The 19,693-nt window shown below is 34.4% G+C and overlaps 1 long non-coding RNA gene across 2 annotated transcripts in view; it reads right to left on the reverse strand.

Annotated features, from left to right (window-relative positions):
- Positions 1-876: 876 nt before the first annotated feature.
- LOC308495762 overlaps positions 877-19,693 on the reverse strand; it is a 28,748-nt gene continuing 9,931 nt past the window's right edge. For both annotated transcript variants that reach the window (XR_013993050.1, XR_013993051.1), the window contains exon 3: positions 877-985. This is a non-coding gene — a long non-coding RNA (uncharacterized lncRNA). The remainder of the gene's footprint in view (positions 986-19,693) is intronic.

The following is a 19,693-nucleotide window of genomic DNA, read 5'->3' on the forward strand; positions in this document are numbered from 1 at the left end:
AAAATCGGAGATGCATTTTATACCTGCATTAACATCTCAATTTGGTTATTCGTACTTTAAGAGCTCAACAGCCACATGTGGCCACTGCACTGGGCAGTGCAGATCCAGAATGTAGCACTTAGCTACACAAAGTGTGCTCTCTGAACCAGCAGCTTTGCTACCATCCAGGATTTTGTGAGCAATGCACACTCTCTGCCCACCTCACACCTAAGAGAAAACAGGAACTAAATTTAACCAAGCTCCCCAGGTGATCTGAATGCACATGAAAGATTGGAAAGTACTAAATTAGACCACACATAACTTGAGAGCCTTAACGAATTGCTACTACTGTTCAACCATCATGTGGTATTATGCTACTGACTAATACAGAACACTGTGTTTAAATAATAATGACTTTTCCACAAGTCATGTTTTCCCAACACTGTCCAACAGAACTTTCTGCAATGGTGAAAATGTATTTGCACTGCCCAAATTGTAGCCATTTGCCATATATGGCCACTGAGCCCTTGAAAAGTGACTACTGTATATGAGAAACTGAATTTTTAATTTTATTTACTTTTAGCTCATTCAAACTTAAATAATCTCATACGGCAAGTAGCTACCATATTAGACAGCATAACTCTAGGGTATTATTTACTACATCACAGTGTAATCCCTAGGAGGGTCCTCAGGACAAATTTAGAAGGTTTTAATTGAGGTAATTCCTTTAATTAGCTGCACTTCTTTTTCTCTCTTATCAATAATCACGTTAACCACTTTACACTGGTTGAGGTCCAATCTGAAACCTACCTCTAGGGAAGCATAATAAAAGTTATAGAGCTGTTCTGTGTGGTAACATTATTGCAGCTTATATCAATTAACAATACTAATATACATACCTGTACAGTCTTCTTTATTCTATGGGAAGGACCTGGATACTCTGGAGAATACAAATCTGTGAGGAATAATGAGTTGATTAACGTTGACTTTCCCAGTCCAGATTCACCTAAAAGAAATAGGGGGAGAAAATCTGTTCAACTCAGTCCTGTTATTGACCTTAATATTCAACCATTGCTATAATCAAATTTGCTCTATGTAAATACTTCTTGGTGGGACAAGACAGTGACATTAGAAAATGTACTAAAAGACTTACTATTAGAGTAAGTTCTTTGTCCTTATTTTCTGATCTATCAAACTGGACTCATGTTTCCAAGGATTTTTTTTAGCTTTATGATTTTAGAACCTGTGTTCTTTAAAAGTAATGTACCAGAAACAAGAGCCTCTATTTTTACAGTAATGCATTCCTAGAGGTCAAAGTTAGTCATGATGAAAACACTAAATTATATATGGCTGCTTTAGTGAAATAAAACATCAAAGAAATTAACTATAAATGCTTATTATAGACAATACATAATTAATGAATGACCAAAGCAAGACATCATACAGCTATGAAAAGTAGGAATCTGCTGAGAAAAAGAAAAATTAATTACAAGGCACATCAGTATAAAGTGAAACACAAAAAATTACTTCCAATTTACCTTCCCATATATCACACAGCGTAAGTATAAATTAGATTAAAAAAATGGCAGGTAATTACTTTTTCCAGTGCTTCTGCGAGAGGTAGGAGTAGGAATGGAGGAAGGTAGGACACAATTTCCATTAAGATCACATACTCGTCTTTGACATTCCATGTCAAGTTTAATATACCTCACCAAATACACAGTTAATTTTTACCAAAACATAAACAGCTTCAGAATATACATAATACAAGGCTAAAATAAATTACAATCATATTGTAATTATCAATTAATATGGCCCAGTGTTAAAGAATCTAGGTATTGCTAGTTAGTTTTATAGGCACCTTTAGCCTAAATAAGTGATGTCACAATATTAACCTTACTATTTGTGTCTAGATTCTTTTTATATTGGCTCTCAAGAAAGGTAAGATCCATTTTAGGTGGTCTGAAGCTTACGAACTTTGAATGAGGGGATGCAAATGTTTTTTAGATGTAAAAATTTCATAAATTTCTAAGTCACAGGAAAAAAAGTTATAGTTCTCCATACCTGCTTCTTTCTTATCTCTTATACACTGAATAAAGGAGAAAAGACTAGAATAAAACCTAAACATTTGGGGATAATCAGAAATATCTATATTACGTACTTTCATTTAGAAGCACAAATGAAAATTTTGGGTGCTGATAAAAATATTTTTGGGTGTTAAAAGGACACTATATTAAAAAATTAACTGTACTGCACTGTACTGACTAAAATTATGTTTAGATCTTATTTTATATATTAAATCACCACCACCACCACCACCCCCACACACACACTTTTTGGTGGTGAGGGGTTGCGTAACAAAAGGAAACAGGGCAAAGCAAAAGGAAAGATGAAGGAAAAAAAAAGAGCCTGAAAAACAACACATCAAGATATTATTTAATAAAGGCTACTGGGGAGTAGTAGAATTGTGGGTTAAGACTTTTTTCCTTTGCTTTCTACATTTCTGTGTGCTTTAAATTTTCTTCACTAAGCTTGTACTGTTTTCATATTTAGAAAGTAATCTTGAGTGATGTCAGCAAAATGGCAGACTAGGAAGGTCTAAGCTGTACCATAAACATCAAAAACAACTAGAAACCGACTGAATTAACCTAGCTGAGCTCTGGAAAAACAGACAAATGTCTATAGCAAACAAGTCCATGCCCAGTCAAGAAAATGCCAAGTATAAAACAATAGGAAATTCCATGTTATTTTAATTTGCTATTGCCCTATCCTTCTCCCTGTGGTATGTCTGGGTCCTAATGTGGAAGCCCAGTTCCCAAGCCTTCTCTCAAACCAGAAGGAACAAAGTAGATTTTACTTAAAACATTTCAACCTTTCTAGAGGCTGTCAGAAGGACTGGTTCCTGTCTTGCCTAACTGAGATTTCAGGTGGGAAAAGCACTGGGCACCACTGGTGAAAACTGTCGGGGGGCTATAAACCTGCAGATTCCTGGCGAACAGACACTACAGATCACCTAAGGTCCCAGAAGCTGGGGTAAGACTGGTGGAGAATTAAGATTCAAAACCATCCACCTATGTAGGGGAAATTGAGAAAGCCACACACACAGGCCCAAGCAATCAATACACATGTTCAGGGAAGTCCTGGGAAGACTTGAAACTTTCACTCCAGGCTGATCTCTTGCTTACAGCATGGCCAGCGAAACATCAGTAGCCCCTCACATACAGCCAGTCTGTGAAGACCTGAAAGGGTGACTGTTTTTTAAAATGCACAGTTTTCAACAACAATCACCACCACCACCAGCACCACAAGGCATGCAAAAGAAACGAGGACACACTCCATAGAAATAAATCAAACAAGTTCCCAGAAACCATTCCGAAAGCAGCACAGATATTGGAACTTACTCGATGAGGACATTAAAATAGCTGCCTTAAATATGTTCAAAGAGCTAAAGGGAAAAAATGTGCAAAGAAGTAAAAGAAAAGCAATACAAAGGAAAAAGGAAAAGGAAAGCAACACAAAACAAAACAAGAATATCAAACAAAGAGCGAGAAACTGTAATAAGAAACAAACCAAATTCTGGGGCTGAAAAATAGTAAGAAACAAACAAAAATTCTGGAGCTAAAAAATATAGTAACTGAATTGAAAAATTCATTAGACAGGTTCAACAGCATAAATGAGCCAGCTAACGAGAAAGAATCAGCAAACTTGAAAACAGAACAATTAAATTACCGTATTATCCCGTGTATAATGAGCACTTTTTTGCCCAAATTTGTGAGGGAAAAATAAGAATGAGCATTATACGTGGCTAGTACTAATTCTGTATCTATGTAAATGGTTTCAATTCTTGCATTTATGCTTATGAGCTAAAAAGTGTAACTCTAGAAATCAATAATGTCATCTGTATGAAAAATAACACCCTGGAAAACGATCATCGGTTTTGTTGAACTCACAACGAACTTTCAACGATGAAGAGTTCTTGGTCTTCTATGATGTGTAAATATCATAAATTTGTTACTGGTACATAAAATTTCTTGTACCTTGTATCTGTTCTTGTGTTTTGTAATTATCTGTTACATAAAATTTCTTGTGTCATAATATGTTAAAAGATAAATGCTAAAATTCCTTTATAATACAAAAAACAAGAACTAAATGTAAACAAGTAGAAATTTGAATTAAAAAATTAAAATGAAAACATTTTTTCCCTGAAAGTTTGGGCCAAAATTGTAGCCCAATTTACACGGGATTGGGCTCGCGTGCATTATACACGACAGCACATTATACACGGCAAAATATGGTGTTGAGTTTAAGGAGCAGAAAGACAACAGAATGAAGCAAACTCAGCCTGAGGGACTTGAGGGACACCATCAACTGGATCAAAACATATACACGATGAAAAGTTTCAGGAAGAGAAAGGGTCAAAGAGATTATCTGAAGAGAAAAAAATGGCCAAAAATTTTTCCAAATTTGATGAAATACATAAATCTACAAATCTAAGAATCTCAACGAGCTCATGATGTGACCCACACAGAGACACAACATGATCAAACTGATAAAAGCCAGAGAGAATCTTGAAAGCACTAAGAAAGAAGCGATACACACAGAAGGCATCTTCAGTAAGATTGTCAGCCACGTTCCCAGCAGAGACCTGGGAGGCCAGAAGGCAGCGTGATGACATAAATGTCAAAGGAGAATTCTGTACCTGGCAAAACTGTGCTTAAAAACAGATAGAAATTAAGGTATTCCCAGATAAACAAAAACTGAGGGAATTATCACTACATATGCTCTACAAGAAATGCTGAAAGGAGTCCTTCAGACCCTCGACAGTAAAGATCTCCAGTAAAAGTAAATACATAGACAAATATAAAAACCAGTATTATTGTAATTTTGGTTTGTAACTCCATTTTATATATTCTATAAAATTTAAAAGACGAATTAAAAATAATTAATCATATATCTATGTTAATGAGTACACAATGTTTAATGATACAATTTGTGACATCAGTAACAAAAAGGTGTGTGTGGAGGGCTGTATACGAGTGGTTGGATGTAATTAAAGTGAAGACGGTACAAATTCGATTATTAAAACTTAGGATGTTATATGCAACTTCTATGATCACCATAAAGAAAATATCTATAAAATATACAAAAAAAATGATGTGAAAAGGAATAAAATATGTGACACTACAAAAAAAAATCAATTGAACACAAAGATTTTATGGTTTACATTAGTATAAACTTCAACAAACTTTAGAAACACACAGGTTCAAAAATCCTAGCTTTTCCACTTTACCATTATGCAACCTTTTCACTTGTTTCCTTATCAGCAAAATGAAAAGAATGCTCATTACTGAGTAGTGAATGAAAATGAAAAGTAGCACAGTATTTCAGATAGTAGACATCCAGGTTTTAAAAATTCAGAAAACTTCCTGTACGATTAGTCGAAATCAAGTAAGTTTTACCCCTCCTCTTCATAAAAATGATTTGTCAATAAAACTGACGCCCTCAAAAATGGCTATTTTTTAATATGATCACACACAAAAAAAAAACCAACAAACAAAAACACCTGTTTCTTAAATACCAACGAAACCACCTTTTAACCCCCAGAATTGTTAGCATTTCTATTTTAGGCTGCTTACGTCCTACTCTGATCTTTATTGCCATAATTACCTTGGAAAGGAATCTGATCAATTTCCTCAGGTAAGTTTAAAAAGGAGGTAAGACATAAATTTCATATTTAGGTATTATATTGTCATAGACGATTAATATCTGTAAGTTTCTTTCCTCCTTTACTATCAGAGAGGGAAAAAATAGAATGATATAGTAATTATTGTGTATCTCTATATTTATAGACTTGTTTTCAATCCTTCAACAATTGCTCAGGAATTTAAACAAGTTATTTTACAGTTAGTAAATAAAATATATTATAAAGTTTAGTATATATATGGCTCTAGAGAACTTAGGCTCATGATTTTCCTATTTAAGGACAAGACTTTTTTTGGGAGCAATTCTCCTTTTGACAGCAATGGTTAAGATTTCCTCCTTATTAAAATTACTTAATTCTAAATAGCACGTATTAGGTTCGTGCAAAAGTAACTGCGGTTTTTGCAATTATTTTTAACCTTTTAAACCGCAATTACTTTTGCACCAACCTCATACTACTATTATAAAACTTCTAAATGCTGTCTGCTTTTTTATACACAGTAAAAATCAGAAAATACCCAACCATCATTCCACTTATGATTTTTTCCCCCCAGTGCATTTTTTTTCTCTATCTTCATTTAAACTCTTGACATTGACTACATGAAATAACAGCTTATATACTCTGAACTAAAATTTAGCTATGGTCAATTTTTGATGTATCAGGAGGTATCTAAATAAATTAGCTTCCATCTATTCCTAGACTACTCACACTGCAATTATGGGTCAAAGCTTTAAGATTCCATGCTTATGTGGTATCCCTAAAGGTTGGTTATAGCAACAAAAGGTAGATTATCTTGCTTAAATTCAAGATAAAAAATTTCAAGACACTTTAGCACTAGTTATGGACATTAAAAATGTCAGAGTAAACAGTGAGTATATGGAAAGAAGGAGCTAACCTGAAATTTAAAGGGAAATAAGTTTCCTATTTCACCAGCTTATGTGTGTATTTTATACTCTTTTAGGCTAATTTACAACTTGAACGACTACACTAATTGGGTGATCTCTATCAAAGTAAACACTACAGAAAATACAGAGTATCATTTGACTACGGAAAAGATAATTTTAGAATTCAATTCAACATCGTTCATGTGTAACAGGCGTTTCTCTAGTTCTCATCTCCACATTTATGTTTATAGCCATTTCTAAGTTATTTCTAAGCTGATTCTGGGCAAATAAAGACTTTTTTTTTTAGAAGAACTGTTCAATTTCCTTAATTCTGAGATACACATTTCCCCCACATCAACATTTGTTAAAAAATGTCTCTTATAATCAAAATGTATTACGTCTTACCTCCCCCAAATCAAATTTGATTATATGTTTCACAGTAGATTACATCTTGGAATCAAGAAAACAGAAAGATCAAAACACTTCTTCCCTCAGACTCAAATTCAATTAGAAGAGCTAAATCAAAGAAAGGAGACCTTAATTACTTTTTCCTGTGGTTTAGAACAGGGGATGTCCAAACTGCGGCCCGCAGGCCAACTGCGGCCCGCAATCCATTGTTAATTGGCCCACAGCAAATTCCAAAAATATATTTAGTTTACTTAAATAAACCAGGTGAGGCAATACATACTTCACCTTGAGTGAGTGGCCCGGCTGTTTGTGTATTTTACTGCATATGGCCCTTGGTAAAAAACATTGAAAAAAGTTTGGACACCCCTGGTTTAGAATTTGACATTTAATTAACTCAGAACTAAGATGATTTCTATTTCTCTCTTATTTGTAGGGCCCCAATGGAACAGGAGGTTTTAACAATAAGGAAAGTAATCACCAAGAGCATCTCCTTTCCACCCCTGCTCATGAGATGAGCCACCCTTGACAAAGTTATAAGCTTAGGAGAAATGGTCCTCCAAGGGCCAAGTTTCATTCAGGGCAAGAAGTGGTTAAGAATTCAGCATAAAACAGTGTGTTGAACACGGAATAGGAGATCTAGAGGAAGGAGTGGAAAAGTTGGGTGGACGGCCAAGTAAAGAATGAGAACCTAAAAGGGAATATAGGAGAGAAGCCAACACTGGGCAAAGGAAGACTAACCAGGAGTCATGGAGGCCTCAATACCTACAGCTTCCTAAAGAAAGGAGGGGACACTCTCACTAGTGACCTAGAAGGGAATCCCAGAGCTGTGTTTTGGACCCAGGCTTTCTTTCCCTTATAACAATACTTTCTATTTCCATCTTTCTAAAACATGTATTTTTCTCATCTTGAACAACCAAAGTAACCAAAAATCATGTTGCAAAATAGTTAAAATTATAGAGAAAAAAAGTTCAAACACGCTAATTTCTAGTCTAATTTAAAAACTAGGTAAGTTACCAGTTTTGCTCTTAGATGTTTAAACATCCTCATCATGCACAGATCACACGCAATAATATAAGTAGGGTCCCATTTGTAGGGAAGAAATCATAAACATTTGACTAGTAAAGATTTCCTCTAATAATAATTTTTCTTTTGCTTGCCCTGATAGAGAATATAAGATCATATTAAAAACTGAAAATAATGCCAAATTCTGAATATAAAATATCCTGAGAGCGCCCCTCGTGACCCTGCCTTTGCTTGGCCAGCTCCAAACCCTTTGGAGTGTCCTTTCTCTCCTAATAAAGCCACCTTGAGCTCTGAGCCCCTTTTCTTTGTGCTCGGCCCACTCCTAATTCTTTGGAGTGTACTACCTCTTCTAATAAACTGTTTTCCACCACTTAAAAAAATAAATATATATATATATCCTGAGAGCAATGTGAAATATTACATACTTTGCATGAAATATAATTCAGTAAATATTTATTAATTATCTGCTATGTATTAGGCACAAGGATCATAAGGGCAAATAAGACAGAACTCCAATTGTCATGGAAAGTATGGACTAGTTCTGGGCACAGACAAGTAAGTAAATGCTATGAGCGCTTTATTTAGGTATGTTTAGGATGGCAGTAAGCACAAAACAGTTAAGTTCTAATTTGGATGGGAGTTAAAAGAAGTTTCTAGAAAGAGGTGACAACCAACTGGATCTTGAAGGACAAATAAAACCTAGCAAACTAAAGAAAGGGTAGAGAAAAGGAAGAACCCACAGACAGAAAGCAGAAATCTGAATCAATCCAATTTATTTGGATAAAGTACATATGCCTGGGTTTCAGGCTCACAGCTAGTAAATCAGCCTCCAAGTTTGCCAACCACAAGTGATTCGGATTTGCAGCCAGAGGTAGAGAACCACAGGTCTGCATACTGACAGAGGACTTAGAAGAAGGGGGAAAGAAAGGGGGTGGGGAGGGAAAGAGGGCAAAGGGAAGAAAACAGAATTAAGACACATTTAAAGCTTAACTGGGAGGGGTAGGAGTGAAAGGGAAAAATCTTAAGATGACTTTCAGAATTGTGTTTTGAACAACTAGACAGAAGCATTTAATAGTGGTTATTAGCACAGCATTTAACTTCACACTTCCTAGATGATAATCATACCCTTTATAGCATGTTTATAGTGAGAAAGATACTTTAATTTTTCTGTTCTTGCACACATATCAAATTATCATAATACATGAACCATGAGGAATAAACTAGATAATACAGATGAAACATAAACATAGTGCTTGGTAGACAGTAAGTTCTCAGTAAGTATCATTTTGTAATATCATTTAATGAGACTAGGGATACAGGACAACATGAGAAGGAACAGAATGAATTAAGTTAAGGACATTTAGAATCTAAAGCCCCTGCCAAAACCATGTCAAAGATTCTGTATCAACAACACAGAATGGGATGAATCAAAGTCATTGAACAGCTTCAAGTTAGACCTTATCGGTTTTAAAAGCCAACTTTAAAAAATGGGTAAGAATTTTAAAACAAGTATGGAAGAATTAACAAAAAGATATACGTACATTTATATACCAGTGCACACAATTTGTTCCTATGTTCAGTGTACTGTAGTACAGGCTTAGATACAAAAATTTTTTTAAAAAAGTAATCCATTCTTATCCACATACGCGCACACACACATGCACACACGGCTGCACATGCACACAAATCTATACACATACCCATACACACACCCTCTATCTGTGTGGGAGAAACCTACAATTTACCACTTCATTCAAACAGGGTATAATGAAGGCACTATGAGCCTATAGGGGAGGCAAGAAACAGACTGTTATGGATCAAGAAAAGTTTCCCAGTGAAATGAAAGCAGAATTTTGAAAAATGAGGAGGAGCGGGCCAGTACTCCCAATATGGAAAAAAAATTAACCTAGAAGCCTGGACAATTTTCCACTTTATTAAATTAGAAACCTGGCCCCTTGCGTTACCTGACGTGACCCGTGTGCAGTTCTCAGCTGCACACCAGCACTCCAAGACCGCTGTGAATGGCTACGTGGCAGCTTCTCGCACTATTCTCTAAGGGCAGTGTACTCCTCTTGTTCTTTTTTCCTTCCTGCTGGTTAGAACATAACCATGATGCTAGCAGCCGAATTAGCCACCTGAGACTATTCAGCATCTTGGAAAAAGAGAACACGCCCAGTGCAGCAACCAAACAGGAAGCACCTGGGACAATGAGAACGTAAAGCAGAGCCATCAATTCAATCCAGGACTACTCGACTCTGGTTTTTGAAATAGAGGAAGAATAAATTTCTATCTTGTTCAGATTATTTTTTTAAGGCTCCATTACTTATGGTCAAATTTAATCCAAACAATAATATTAACAAGAAAGACAGGCAAATGTAAACCTAAGTCTCAATTTAGCAAGACAAAGAATTAAAGACACAAATTAGACAGTATAAGAGATATACCTGTCATGAAAATGAATGCACCATAACATATCATCAAAATACAAAATATTACTATTATATATGAATTGATCCAAGGAGAGAATTGGGAATTTGGTGTTAAGTTTTTGCTTTATTTCCTTAGATTCTACTAATTCATTAACAAACTTTGATTTATTTGTAAGTTTCGTATGATAAAAGGCAAGAATAAAAACAGTAATAAACTTTAGAAAATGCATAAGGCAAAGACTTAGAAACATAAGGAGTTAACAACATCCATAGTGAAAGGCTAACAGGTTTTTCAGATCTTGATAAACCAAGTGGTTAAAAAATAGAAATAATCTGAATAATATGCTTGCTTGTCAAAACTAAACGAAAAAAATTCCTACCCAGAGAATAAACATATTTTTTAAATGCCTATCAAATACTTTTATAATCTGATCATATACTTGGCTACAAAGAAAATCAATCAATACTAAAAAATACAGAACTCTACAGATATTCTCTCATTACAATGCAGTGAAATCAGATATTAACAACAAAAAAAGAACACAATTCACCTGTTCATGTAGATATAAAACAGTCCCCTCAACTCCTTATATGAAAAATTACTCAAAAAGAAACAAAATGAATACTACATATGGACGCCTAAGAGATATGATTAAAGTAATGTTCAGAGAAAATTTTGTGCTTAAATAAGCCTAAAGAAAATAGACCTACTGTCAGAGCAGCTCTTGGTAGAAAGGTAAACTGGTACAGCTTTTCTGAAAAACAATTTGGCAGCCAATCAAAATTTAAATGCACATGCCTTTTGACCCAGCAATTTCTCTTTTAGAAATATACATTACACAAGCATTTATGTGTGCCTAAAAACTCAAGAAACTTAATTAAGCATTGTTTTGATCTGTGAACATCCACGTCCATCAATACCTGACTGTATAAATCCTGACAAATATATCCTATGGAATACCACATAACTCCAAAGAATGAGGTAGCTTTTTACGTACTGACATAAATACGTGTACAATGTATTAAGTGACAGGGAAAACACATTCACTGTACAGTATTTATAGCATGGGGACATTTATATAAAAAAGAAATCTACGTGGGAATGATTGGTGTATGTAAAATTCTAGAGAGATGCCAGAAGACTTGCTAACAACTTAATATACTTGTCATTAGAGAAGGGACTAGGACCGAAGGAGGGAGAAAAAGGAACTTCACTTTTTCATTAAATGTCTTTAGAATTTCCATTTAAAAAGAAAAATCTTTTTATAGACTTTTCATTTAGGGGGGAATAAAGGTGAGACATATGACAATGGAGTAGAAGGGTAAGACTGGCAACATAATGACTCTAAAGGATACTAGCCTCAAAATACAAAACTGTCGAATGCAGTGAAGCTATGTCCACTTTTGGACATTAAATGATTAATTCCTATTTAATATTTACTTCTATACCAAAATGTCAGAAAACATATAATCATAAGACAAAATAGAGCAGCTTTGTCCTCATACCTTCCAGGTGACGTAACTACAATCAATTTTTGCTAGCTGGCTTCACTACAGGGAAAGCAGCAGTGTTGCTAACATAAAATCAGCAATGAGAGCTGTAACTTAGTCCCCCCAACTCAAACTCTACTTAAACACAGAATTTATGGAACAACCTCAATCAAGATTACCTCTGCATTATTGAGGAAACATTTAAGAACAAAATTCAGAATTACACATTCTAGATTAAGAAAACAATTATTCAAATATAAACAGAATGTTTATATGTAACATTTGTATTTCCTTATAAGTAATATTTTAAGATCTGCTAAGTGATCCAAGTTAATGACAATTTTACATTTATTTGGCTTTGAGAAATACAATATACATTTTGCAAGTCACGATTATTCCTCATTTTACTGGATTTTACAGGGAAAGAATTAGATTTAAATTTTTTCTATCCTTTTTAAAACAGAATATTGTAATACTTAAAATGTAAGCTGTTAAATACTTCATGAAAATTATAGAATAAGAGTAACTAACTAGAGTATATAGTATTACACCTATACATTAACGTTATAAGAAGGTTAAAATAAGCCATGTCCTCTTATTTTTGAGGTCTAGCCCATGAAAGTTACGCATAATCTGTCACTGTTCAAGAATATTACATTTCAAGCCTAAGAATAAAACATTCATGAAATGTTTGTTCATGAGGTTTTGAAGAAAGTCACACAATTATTTATAATAGTTACACCAACACTTAAAGGCCAGTGGAAAGGATCCTAAACAACCAGGTAAACCAAGAGGTAGTTACCACAAAAAGTGAGGAAGAAATGCAAGGAAAAGTTGCCAATGTCAAACAGATGGGGGGAAAAAAGGAACCAAGGACAATAAAAAGGCCTTTTACTGGCCTGTAATAAAAGTAGTTTTATATTAAGGAGAAAAGCCAAATGATGACTTAAGTAATGGGACATTTAACAGTACAGATTTATAAATAAAAAAGACAAAAAAAGAAGACATAAAAGTACAGATCTATTCAGTAAAGATACCACCCATAAAGTAGATAAAAATATGTTACCCAGGGAAGGTGCTATTTATCATTTTGCTTTTTAATATGCTTATCTCTAAAGATTTACTCTAATAAGAACAGTCTAGACTACATTAGGTAGTGATTATTTCTAAGGTATTCCACACATATGTGGCCTGGGATTTGCTATAAAACTATTTCATCTCAAAATCTATTACGGTATCCTTCAACATACAGACTGATGTGCATGCTAATCCTAAAATTCAAGCTCAACAGGCTATGACCTGGCTCTGCAATTATCTAAACAAGGTTTACTTATTCTAATTACAGTAATTCACCATCACCACTAAGTGCTAAGTAACAATTCTGCTGTGTAGCTGTGTAGCTAGTAGCAAACATTCCAACAAGCCACTCAGTAATTACCTCATTCACCCAAAAAGTTTTCACTTGCTATGCATCTAAAGCTGGGAGGCCCTAAAGAGGATGTTTATGATATTTCTTGCTCTACTCAGACATAAAAGTATTCTTTTTATAGCCCAGTTCAAGTGGATACCTACCATTTTTTTAAAATCCTCATGTTACCAGAAAAATCTACATGTCTACCTGGAAAAATTTTTTCATGACTAGTTATTCCAAAAACGGATTGCCACAGTTTTCTGGTTAAAATGTAGTGTCTGTCTTATTTAGGCTTGGGTCTGCAAACTTTTCTAGGTTGTAAATCAAGATTCTGTTAAGTTCTTCTGCTAAACTGAAAAAGAGGTGAAATCAACAGGTACTATTTATGAGTTCTCCCCCAGGTTCCAGCAAATTCTTCACATTATTACCAGAAATTCTAACTGATCATTCAATAGACACCCACTCTTAAAAATCAAGTATCCCTGGGAATACTGTTAGTATTTCATATCTTGGGGGAGGTGGGAATCAGACTTTTCTTCTAATTTCTAGCTTTAGCCAGTATTCACTAAGGAAGTTTTAATTTAGAGTGAAATAGGATTAGTTTTGAAATATACAAATCTGACAAAGTAAAGATTTTGTGGAAATATTAGCGTGGAAGGCTCTATGAAATTAGAGGGCAACTTAAGGCCATTGGCTGCCTACACTACAGTGTAAGTAAAAGGAGAGATGCCAGGAAAAGGAGATTGGAGCCTAACAAAGAAATGATTTTACTTGGACATCTAGTGGACAGAAGAGGGGAAGCAAGGAGTTGATTTATTCTTGAGCAGGGAGCACCTTCTACAAAGTGATGTTAATGAGTGCCCTTCAAAGCAGAAGCGGGCTGACTTGGATGGTGTGAACCAGGTGACTCAGTTCTACAATCTCATCTACCAAAATTTATAATGTAAGGACCAGCAGTGGGTTTCGTGCATCACACTGGGGGATTTTGTAAATCTGTCTCATCAATATTTCTTAAAAAAGAAAATACATGAGTATGCAGTTATAACATTCACAATAAAGAAAGAAAATGTTAGTGGTATAAATATGCTTAATAAAAAAGCTAGACAAAAAAATTTCAAATCAAAGCACACAAATTAAAATGTGGAACCTTTTTCTAATACTAAATTAACTACACCATTTTGCTTTAATTGGCATTCAAAAAAATTCTATCCAAGGATATGCTAAACAAGAATACTGACACATCTGTGGTAACTGTGTTAAGTGGGTATAACGTTTCCAATTCACAGCCTTTATCATGTCTGGAATCAAGCAGGCAGAGGAAAAGACTTCAATAATATTTTTAATAGTAAAGAAGTCAGGGGAGGGCTTTTCAGGTACCACCACGAAGACAGGCTATGATACACTGATCAAAATAACATTAACCAGCCACTGAAAATTACTTTTTAAAAACCCATTGGACATGAAAAAATGTTTGCCAAAGCATTAGGTGAAAAAAGTATTTAAAAATGAATATGGTATTACAGCTGTGCATTAGAGACAGAAAATATACCAAAATTAACAATGGTAATCTCCTCCCTCTCTTTACAAAATTCCATGTACTCTGTATTACATTTCTAATGGAAAACCATTTTAGTAACAAGTACGGTATTTCCCCGAAAATAAGACCTAACCAGAAAATAGGCCCTAGCGTGAGTTTTCAGGATGCTTGTAATACCCCCAAAATAAGCCCCAGTTAAGATCATCAGCCAGATGGATGCATTTAGTACGTCCGTGGCAACTCATGACGGACATACTGAGGCACTGCTAAATGACAATAAATCTGATTTTATTCAAACATGATTCAACAACAAAAGCAAACACCAACCCATACGAGAAATTTAAGACTCAAAATTAAAATCTTTAATAAAACCAATCCCTAAGATTCTTTATATCATTGACAATAAGTATTTGACACACTCTAGGGAAAAAAAGATACTCAAAACGTATCCATTATTATTATTAATATTGTAGCAACTATAATGCACGTGTACCCATAAGACTAATTAGTGATGTCACACAAATAATTTGAGCAACATACTGAAATTTAATATATTTATTAAAATGCAGAATGAGCAAGTACAAAATTATATTTTGTTAACAAGAATGCAAGCTACCCAGCTAAATCTTATTTATAATGGGAGATGAAAAGAACAAATTCTCAACTATCTTTCAAATAAGCTAAATCTAACTGCAAAAAAGAGCTTTGCCCAGCAACCCACACGGAATTGCAAAGTAAGAGCACAACATGTGTGCCCTAAATGTTTATAAGCAAAGAAGTTCAACAAAGAATAAGTTCAAAGTAAGGATTAATTATTTAATATAGTTGCCATTCATTCTCAACCATCCCTGATCTTTATCTTTTCTTCAGCCCTGGTATTTGGATCTTTCAACTAAGTCATAAAAATGCACTAATAAATTAAGTTTTATGCTTAAAAATCAAGATTTACAGGCCTATTATGTATACAGATACATACAAGGCACATTCATATACACAATTACCTCGAGCCCTCTGTGAGGGAGGAGTAGTTAGTTACACAGAGCTAACAGTATTACTGTACAAGTGTCTCTACGCCACCACCATCCCACATCCTGTTTCTTAGGGGGTGTGGCTTTTCTTTTTTTAATCTCAGTGCAGTACATGGCTTAGAAAGACTGGGTAAATGTTTTGGTGTGATAAGAAAATTGAGATTCAAAGTGATCTGTCCAAGGTCAGAAAGCTCATTTGTGGCAGAAATTCAAGTTGAAAACTAGAGCAATAATGATACTGTCTTCTGCTCCCCAACACACATACCCAAACCCTGTGTGTTTAAAGATCTTCATTGCCATGTTATTTGTAACAAATTTAATGTCTATTAGTGGAGAAATAAATTATAAAAATTATGGTACGTTCAGCCACAGATTAGAACACCAGGCAGCCATTAAAAATCATAGTTAAAATGTTGACCAAAATTTCCATTTCGTAAATTTTTTACTGCAGCATTATAATGAGATCAAACTCAGGAAATCATTCAAATGTCAAATGAGAAAGAAATGGCTAAAATCTGAGATAGCCACAGTTGGAAATATTATGCAACTATCAAAAGTAAAACACTAAGGCTAAATATAGCCTCATGTTAATGATATCTCTTGCGGGTAAGTCATTTTTCTTCTTTTTCTTTTTCTTTTTAGTATTTCATGTATTCTAGGTATTATCCTTTTCAGAAAGGCAAGTCTTCCCTGGTGACTAAATAGATCCCACCATGTTTATATGTATACTTCTTTCCCAGAAAATAACACAATCTGTAATTATTTTACATGTTTTTTTCTTGTTTGCCTATCTCCCTAAATTAACATAAACCCCAGTAATCTTCCTACAAAAGTAATAACATAATTACTGTAATTTATAACTGCAAAAATGTCATATTTATATAGGAAGGACTACAGAATGAATTACTGAATCAAAGGTTGAGAAGAAGAACCAACAGAACACATATTTTTAAAAAATCGAGCTCGTAATAATGGTTTTGGGAGGACTACTTAACCACTTAAAATATAAAATAAAATTAAATTAACACCAGATTCCTCACTCACATCTCACATCAAAAAAATCCACTTGGATTTAAATTGCAAAATAAAAACTTTAATCTATATATCTGAAAAGAGTGGAATCCCCAATAACCTTGAATCAAGCAGGAGGACATCAAGCACAAAAGGCATAAGACAAAAATTTTCATGGACAATATAAAAACCAAGTTAATACAAAACACAACACAGAAAAAAATCTGGGAAAACGCCAATACTGAACAATAACAAAAAAGTAGTCTTACTTCCAACTAATATAAAGTTACATCATAGGGTTCAAATTCTAAAGTCAATATGCAGTACAAATTAATCTTGAAAACACACCTTGTATCATCCATAAAGCACAATTACATATAAACTGACAATGTGTTTTTCCTCCCGAATGAAAACAGATACCTGTGTTTTTGAGCACATAAAAAGTAAAAAGATATGTGGAAGCTGAAAATGACTGGGGAAATAGAAAATTCACCTCTCCCACCTCATACCCACCCTAGGCCAGACACTCATTCCTGTGGAATAGCAGAAAAACATTGCTCTCACTATTTAAGTTCTCTAATTCCCATTCATTCATTTCTCCCCACCCCTCTCTCTCTGTCAGTCTCTATTTCTTTCATTTTTTTACGGAAAACAGAACATCTAGTTAAAATCGTGTAAGTTCAAGGCACTCTGCTGAACTCTGCACTACATCCAGTACCTCCAGATGAGTCTCTGCACAGTGCTTAGAACATACCAAACGAACTGAGAAAGCCTGGGTGTGGTTCTGCCATCTACTGGCAATGTGATCACAAGAAGAAACCTAATCTCTCCACGCCTAAATTTCTTCATCTTTAAAATGGGGGTTACAGTAATAACTACTTCATAGGGTTGTTGTTAAAATCAGCGCCAATTTTAGAACACTGTCTAGCACATAATATTACGTAGGTGTTGGCTATTATTCTCCAACTAGACTGCACCCTCAATGTCTATCCCACTTCTATTCTTAAAATTCTGCCCTAACTCCTAAATTCCTCCTCAAATAAGGCAGTAATAATCTCCCACCAGGGACAAGCTCTCCCATGTCACTTAAACTTATATGATTCTTAATTTCTGTGTAACTCTACTGACTCATATTTACTTCCTAGAAATTTTACTTATTTTTTCATGTGTACTTTATGTTGTCATATAAATTATAGGCTCCTTTAAGAGACAAAAATGTGGGAATGCACACTATGCCTCTTTGATACAAAGAAATCACTCAAGAATGTACTACTCAGTAAATATTGCTTATCAGGACCTTGTCAGATAAAAAGTTTCCCAACAAAGAACAAGGAGTTTCATAAACAAATCAACTGTTAAATATAGATTTTCAGTTTCTATCAATGTATAAGTCTTAAACCAAGAACTGCTGTAAGAGCCAAAACTGCTCTGAGTTTAAAATCTCAAAAATGAGGACTTAGCTCTTAAGGAATAGCTTGCACTCTCTTAAGTTAAAAATATTAAAGCAAGTTTAGTCATACCTTTCTATGATTTGCAAACAACGCTGTTATGATTTGGCCTAACTTCTGAAAGGCGGACCAATGTATTAGACACTTACTTAAAACGTGACTATGTGTTAGGAATCACAACTCTATAGATGAAAACTTTAGTCCCTGCACTCAACAAGTCTATTCAAAGATCGCTAATTAAACAATAATGTTCAAGTGCAGTGGTGAAAACAGAGTAAGGATCTTAACACCCATTTTCCTTTAACCTCAGTTGTAGTCTTATCAAGGAAAACACAAAAGCTGTAGTTGACAAAATGACCAGAAAAACTAATAAATAAGATACATTCAGAGATCGCATATTTCCTCTAAAAATCAAGACCAGATGACTTAAATTTTTTTATCTGAAAAAAATGTCTCAGGGATTTTAAACCAAATATCTGCCCTTGATTCCCAAATATTATCCTACTAAGTCTATATTCAAGAAGTTTCTTCAAAATGTCAGTATCAATAATTTATGGAAAATCGTTAGTTCTTCTAGTGGACCTAGGGAGTTTTCTTACAAATTAAAAAAAAATGTTTTATTTGTGTACAGTTTGTCATTTAAGATCACTAACACTACATATGTAAAGGCAAGATATAATATTTCTTCACATACAATGATGTTACGAACCTAGGGAAGAAAAGGTTATAGTCTATATTTTATCCATCCATCTAGACCCACCTCTGCTCCACAGAAGCAATGTGCAAGCTAAGAATGTTATGTTTCTACTCAACCAGAAACAGGCAAGTTAACCAACCAAAATATTCTGGTCAATTGATAAAATATTCTTCCCTTCAATGAAGAAGAACTTTATAGCTAATCTATTAATCTAATTCAACACCAAAGTAAAAATATTAGTTGAGTGTATTAGCAAAAATTAATGCATACTACATAAAGGCCTAAAATCAACAATTTTCTTTGTCAAAACTAGTCAATCCACTATCTTTGATTTTCATCTTCTTAAAAAATATAGAGAAATACAATAAAGTTGCATCATACTTAGGAATTAGGTTCTATAAAGTCAGTGTAGATAAGGTAAAAATATTACACAGACTTTTAAGACTATTATTTAAGATTATTAATCTTATATATAGTAATGTGTTCCTTCATATATAATGATAATGTTAACAACTGACAGTCAAAAGAACACTTGACGGGCCGGCCCGGTGGCTCAGGCGGTTAGAGCTCCATGCTCCTGACTCCGAAGGCTGCCGGTTCGATTCCCACATGGGCCAGTGGGCTCTCAACCACAAGGCTGCCACTT

Source organism: Rhinolophus hipposideros (assembly GCF_964194185.1).
Source record: "Rhinolophus hipposideros genome assembly, contig: HAP1_SCAFFOLD_418, whole genome shotgun sequence".
In the NCBI taxonomy this organism is placed as follows: domain Eukaryota; kingdom Metazoa; phylum Chordata; class Mammalia; order Chiroptera; family Rhinolophidae; genus Rhinolophus; species Rhinolophus hipposideros.